The sequence below is a fragment of the Amia ocellicauda genome (genome assembly GCF_036373705.1).
Source record: "Amia ocellicauda isolate fAmiCal2 chromosome 11 unlocalized genomic scaffold, fAmiCal2.hap1 SUPER_11_unloc_4, whole genome shotgun sequence".
Taxonomy (NCBI): Eukaryota; Metazoa; Chordata; class Actinopteri; order Amiiformes; family Amiidae; genus Amia; species Amia ocellicauda.
The window spans coordinates 22,166-28,993 of NW_027102662.1; the positions used below are offsets into that span (position 1 = coordinate 22,166).

General features: G+C 44.7%; 1 non-coding gene across 1 annotated transcript; it reads left to right on the forward strand.

Moving 5' to 3' along the window:
- The first annotated feature begins 5,626 nt into the window (after positions 1-5,626).
- Positions 5,627-5,699, forward strand: trnav-cac (transfer RNA valine (anticodon CAC)). Its single transcript has one exon. It is a non-coding gene; the product is annotated as a tRNA-Val (tRNA).
- Positions 5,700-6,828: the final 1,129 nt, after the last annotated feature.

Below are 6,828 nucleotides of genomic sequence, written 5' to 3' on the forward strand. Positions count from 1 at the left end.
ATTGATGACCCCAGCGTTGGCCGTCTTCTCGATTGCATCGCCATCCTCATCAGTCACTTTACAGTTCATTAAAATAAATGTGTTATTCAAATCAATATAATCCTCGCCATTGCCAGCTATAAAAAACTCCAGAGGGGCCGTGTCTGAAATTGCAGAAAGAGGGGGAATCTCTACATATATGATCTTATCTATACTCGTTTGAGTGTATGGAACTGTAAACAGATCCAGTTCTGATTTGACGCATTCTTCCGATAGACTGTGGACAAAAGACATGTTTAAAAGATGTATCCTGAGGCTCTATTTTTCTTTCTTTGAGACTTTCTTTTTGCAGGTTTTTTCTTGTGCTGCTTCCTTCTCCGAGTGTATCCACGATATGTTGGAGAATGAGAGATTCTTCGTTTTTTGTTAGCCACGAATCTTCGTCGCCCTGGTGGACACATGCTGTTTCTTCTTTTACCCCCCCTCCTCGCCATTACCATGAGACCCGAACCCTCCTGATGCTCATGGCTAGCTGCCCGGTTCATAACATTGGTGAACAAGTCACTAACAATATTTTTAGCCGCTGATTTCAAGTGGGGTCTGGCTATAGCAAAGCCTCTCTTAAGCAGGGGTACGGCCATTCTAAAGAGACCACGAAAGAGTCCCCCTAGACCGGCGCCATACATTGTGGGGGCTCCTACAAAACCGGGCAAGCCGTTCCCGGCTTGCATCTTGTAATAATCCACATAGGCGCTAGGATCTACATAACCCCTCGAGGTAGCCATTTTAATAATGTACACACTGTTTCAGGGGTCGAAAATGTAGTTTGACATTAACTTTACCGAAGCGGAAGGGTACGTTGATATTCTGATCCGATTTTACTTCGATCGTGATGTTGTCAAAGTGGGTCTTTGAGACTGGTACGTAGTGTGGTTTGTCATAAGTAATTGTGACCATGTCATTGCTTTTACCTTTAATAAGTACATTTCTCAAAAGGGGGACATAACTATCCCCGACCCTCTGGTGGGTTATGATATCCGTATACACATAAAGAGTATAAAAGCCGCCCCACCACTTCTGAGAACCTGCTCTCTGTGTCAGAATAGAACCCTAATATACGCCCCAATTGGCCGCTGGTTTGAATGCTAATACCTGGTTTTGACACCTTGTACACTCTGTTTTTAATAGGGTTGTAATATAGCTTGATGTTGGGGGTGCCTTCTGAGAACTGTTTATGCATCTCATCTAATATTTTATCCACATTGTCATAATAACCTCCTTGTATCGTGAATGTCCATTGACTCTTTTTAACATCATCAAAAATGGCGAAGGTGGCATCCTTATCTTGTAAAACAGCCCAAGTGTAAGGATACTGTATTTCCGCCAACCCCACTTCCCACGACACCCTTAGATCTATAGATTTTCCAAATTGTACCGTGTAACTGGATATTTCATTTTTAGGGTATATATCGAGAGAGGCGTTACTGGGTAGAGTCACGTAGAAGCCTCCTGATTCCATCTTGAGAATCGAAAGTAATGCCCCCATCACACCCGCGGGCATGTTGTTATAAGGATTGAATATCGCAAACCTGTTGTTCCGGGACCCAACTATTGAACTTTTCAGGCCATCCAAGCCATTTCATCAACACATATTTTTTCCGGTTCTGGGTTTTTTCATCTAATATCTTTTCAACTCTGTATACACTGTCTTTACCCACAATAATTTTTTGTAACTTGGCTTCGTAAAACGTTCCTTCTATATCCTCCCCGTCATAGTCTTTTAACCGGTACACGGGGGGGTCTCTAGCCAACTGTTCGGTAACTGTAAAATATTCGTCAGAAAATGTTTGTTCATAACCTTTGGCAAAAGTACTCCTTAGCTTTGAAACGCGAACCACATCACCGATGTTGAACTTATAAGTAGTTTTTCCCTTCTTAATAAATGGTCCGTATAATTTTTTATAGACCTTAAAAGAATTACTTTGATCAACATCTATAGGCTTCATTTTAATACTGGTGTGATACCCTTGGTTGTAAGCATCGATAAAATCTTGAACTTTATCAAAATACTTGAACGTGTTGACCGCTGTAAAATATCTCCATATTTTGGTCTTCATGGTGCGGTTAAACATCTCCACTACCGATGCCTTAAGCTCATTACCGGTGGTGAAATGATGTATTTTGTGTCTCTTCAGTAGATTCTGAAATTCTCTGGTGAGAAACTCTTTTCCTTTATCAGTCTGCAGTTTTTTAGGACATCGACCCTGGGACAATATATCCTCAAAGGCCCTTGTCACCGCCCGACCTGTTTTATTATGTAGAATGCGAGCCCAGGCATATTTTGATAACACATCGATACACATCAACATCAATTTGTGACCATTGTTATGTTTTGATAAATTTGACATATCGACTAGATCCATTTGCCATTGTGAGTCTATGTCAGTTGCATATACGCTGTTTCTTTTAAAGTTAATCCTGAGAGGTTTATGTAAGGTATAGGCGTCTTGTTCCCGTAACCATTCTGAAACAACCACATCATTAACCTTCACTCCGGCCTCAGCGAGTCCTCTTTGAAAACCCTTCTTACCCGCCAAACCCCCAATCTTGGCTGGGTTGTAGTATAGTTCCTGCATTTGGGGAGCTTGCCGAGTCATTCTGTCAAATAACCACACAGACCCACACTATGCGCAAAGTTTTTATACAAGGTTTTTTATTCAACTTCAGGAGAGCAGATACCCCTTTTTAGACATTTGAGAAAAGTATAACATACACAACAATTTTTTCTACGGTCCAGACAAAAAGAAATCAGATGATTGGTTACTTGATCTATATCAACAAATATACCTGTTTCTTTATCTTGTAGGCACACACCTCAGTTACATATGTAAATAAAACAACAATATGACCTATTTTAAAAGTAAACAGAGGTGTATTAAACATGCTCAGTAAAAGGTCATACAGATGTTGATGAAATGGCCTAATATCATTCTTGGCCCCCTTGAGCGCTTCATCCCAGTGTTCGTACCCCCCGGTCTTTGTTACAGCAGCCATTAACTTTTCCAGGTTTGAAAGTTGATCCTCATCGATGGTTAAATCTGTAGAGAAAAGGCTCGCGTTGGCTACTTTTCTGTCAAGCACATGGTGTAATAGCGCTCTCAGGTTAGCTGCAGAGTGTTGATGACAGAACCAGTTGCAGAAGCAGTCCAGAACATTCCCCATGTTCAAAGTCCCTTAGTTCAGGTCAGAGTCTGAATCAGTGGCGTAGATGTCGAATTCTTCGTCGCTGCCCCCAGCTTTAACTTCTTTACGGAAGAAATAAGCTTTTAGCTTGCCAGCGGTTTTTCTACTCGGCTCATCCAGGTCATTGAGCAGCTGCCCAAGTTTCTCTATTATAAACGGCTCCTTTTTCAGCTCCAGCAAAATCTCATCTATGATTTTCTGGACTTGTCCCGCAGTGACATGTATGTGGGAGTAAGACAGCGCCTTGATTAGTGCCGGTTTCAGCCACGGTTTGTTCAGTCTTCTGTAAAACACGTTGAAATAGAACAGGAAATAGTAACGGTCTGGTTCAAACAAACAACTGTGTCTCAACTGACTGGGGTGATTCACTTCACACCCCCGACAGACTTCTTTCAGAGCTTGGTCGATGAGAGCACTCAGAATATACACCAGGGTGCTTTTAACCACTCTGCTTACTTGGTCACATACCCCGGGCATAAATCCTGCGTCTTCATCACGCCCCCGGGACAGTCCGATGCTCATTGGGTCGCCTGGTGGTTTGTGGGGTGTTTCTCCATCCATTGGACTGACCCCCTGCTGAGACGCACAGACGGTAGACAATTCGGCAAAATCGAGGACCTCCATGAGCTCCAGAGGCTGGGGATCCCCGAGACTCATTTGGACATCCATCGCACCGCATGTTGTTTCGTCCTGAGGGACCGGGGTCTGAGGTCTTGGAGAGTAACCGCAGTCAAAGGGTTCCAGAGTGTATACAAAATCTGGGGAATAGAACCAGGGGTGATCCCGGGTTTGAAGAGGCCTGTAGAGCCTGTCGACGTCCGCAGCTTTCAGGTAAGACATTCTCTTTAATTTTCAACCATGATTGAATTGTTGCGCCTTTTATCCTATCTCTTCACTACGTCACGACACACCGCCCTCTTAGAAGAGAGTAGCCCCTGAGCCGTCAGACCCCCCTCCAAAACCCCACACGTCGTCTGTTTTATCATCGTCGTCGTCATTGAAGGGGGATATATAATCCATAATCCAGCATTTTCTCCTTCTAACCAAATCCAGTTGCGAACATTTGGTCAAGATGTCAAAACCATCATTTATACAGTTTATGACCTCTTTCAAGAACGGCCAGTCCACGGCGTCAAACATAATTTCAGTAACCTGTTTTTCTGGATCCTCCACACCCCCTTCAATAGGGTTTGTAATCAGGGTACTGCTAAACAAAACCTTACGATCTGTAGTTAGAGATAGACTCTTCACCACTCTACCGTAGTTCTGCAAGCTTTCCCATTCACACCTTTCAAAACCCTGAGTCGGAGACTCCATTTCGCATTCTCTTGGACCCTCTTGCAAGCCTTCTAGAGTCTTATCCACAAGCCCCAGATCTCTCCAGGCCATCACCTTCAACCAGTCCTCATAAGAGTATTCAATTACCGTCTCAAAAGGTTCCAACGTACCCTCCTTCTCTCCCAAAGCAAAAAGCTCCACTCCAACATAGCTGGGATACCTTTTAAAGCGGTAACCCCGTCGAGCCCCCCAGAACAACACCCAGGAGCGTTCAATCTTCAAAATGGTGATTACAGGAACCCTTGCCCGGGATTGTTTCTTGCGGGGTTTCATGTTGATGTCGCTGGACATGTTGAAGAAGCGGGATGTTTCTGATGCTGAGAATTAAAGAGGTATTGCCTAAAAGCAGCGCGGGTTCTTAAATAGAGAGGAGAGTTTCGGGGCGTTGCCTTCAGAGGGGTGGGGGTATTTATGGGTGGCCTTGATGTTCAGGGTTTTATGGGTGTACACTTTCTGACGGATATGACGTAGGAATAATTAAGGAAATAACTCTACCTAAAATCACGCCCCCCAATTATGACGTAGGAATATTAATAAGCTTAGGGCATACGTCATAACAAATAGGCCGCGCCCAAAAAACCCTACTATCTACTCTTATGTAGTTGAAGGCGCAGTATAGCTCTGATAGTCTGGTGGTCTTTTAATTAAAATCTGATGATGATGATGATGATGATGATATTGTTGTTGTTGTTGTTGTTGTTCTTGTTGTCGTCGTAGTCGCCGTCATTATTATTGTTAAAGTAAAGCAGTAGTTAGATTTGTTGCTACCGTAAGGTGTAGAAGGCACAATAGCTCTGTGATTGTCTGATGGTGGCACAAGACGAGCAGCAACTGTTTGAACAAGCCATTGAGCATCACCTTGTTGGGAAAAGTGTAAGTCTTGTCATAGCTCAGGGCGTTCTTCCTTTGAAAGAGTTTCCAAAGTGTCCTGATGTGCCCTTGAGCAATGCAAAATAGGTCAGTGAAAATAGAAACCTTTATCTCACAGGCTGGCCCACGGGAAACGCCTGTGTGCGTTTTACCAGCCGGCTTCGATGGGAGCCATTCGAAACACCAGGACGGGTCGGTTTCCGTAGTGTAGTGGCTATCACGTTCGCCTCACACGCGAAAGGTCCCCGGTTCGAAACCGGGCGGAAACAACCCGCGGTGCATGCGTGCCAGTGCTGTGTTACCCGTCCCCATCTCTCTGCCCCGAGGCTGGCCGTCGTTTTCTCTTGCTCGGAGTGGCAAGAAATCCTGACCTTGAGAACAAACGATCGCAGAAGGGTAGCTTTGCGAGGCGCTGGAACTGACACTTTTAAAATCGATACATGTTGTTGCTGTTACAATACGACCGTAGCAGGATCGGCGACATTGCTGTTACTCTTATGTAGTTGAAGGCGCAGTATAGCTCTGATAGTCTGGTGGTGACGGAAGACCACCAGCCGTTTGAACAAGCCATTCAGCATCACCTTGTTGGGCTAAGTGCAGGCACTGTCTGAGCGCAGGGCGTCCTGCCTTTGAAAGAGTTATCGAAGTGTCCCGAAATCGGTGCACTCAGAGCGTCCGTCCGTCGACAGGTTGAAATTGTTAACGCTCGTGTAGCCACTTTTAATTAAAATCTAATGATAATGATGATGATGATGATGATGTTGTTGTTCTTGTTGATGTTGTTGTTGTTCTTGTTGTTCTTGTTGTCGTCGTAGTCGCCGTCATTATTATTGTTAAAGTAAAGCAGTAGTTAGATTTGTTGCTACCGTAAGGTGTAGAAGGCACAATAGCTCTGTGATTGTCTGATGGTGGCACAAGACGAGCAGCAGCTGTTTGAACAAGCCATTGAGCATCACCTTGTTGGGGTAAGTGTAAGTCTTGTCATAGCTCAGGACGTTCTTCCTTTGAAAGAGTTTCCAAAGTGTCCTGATGTGCCCTTGAGCAATGCAAAATAGGTCAGTGAAAATAGAAACCTTTATCTCACAGGCTGGCCCACGGGAAACGCCTGTGCACGTTTTACCTGCCGGCTTCGATGGGAGCCATTCGAAACACCAGGACGGGTTGGTTTCTGTAGTTTAGTGGCTATCACGTTTGCCTCACACGCGAAAGGTCCCTGGTTTGAAACCGGGCGGAAACAACCCGCGGTGCACGCGTGCCAGTGCCGTGTTACCTGTCCCCATCTCTCTGCCCCAAGGCTGGATGTCGTTTTCTCTTCCTCGGAGTGGCAAGAAATCCTGACCTTGAGAACAAACGATCACAGAAGGGTAGCTTTGCGAGGCGCAGGAACTGACACTTTTA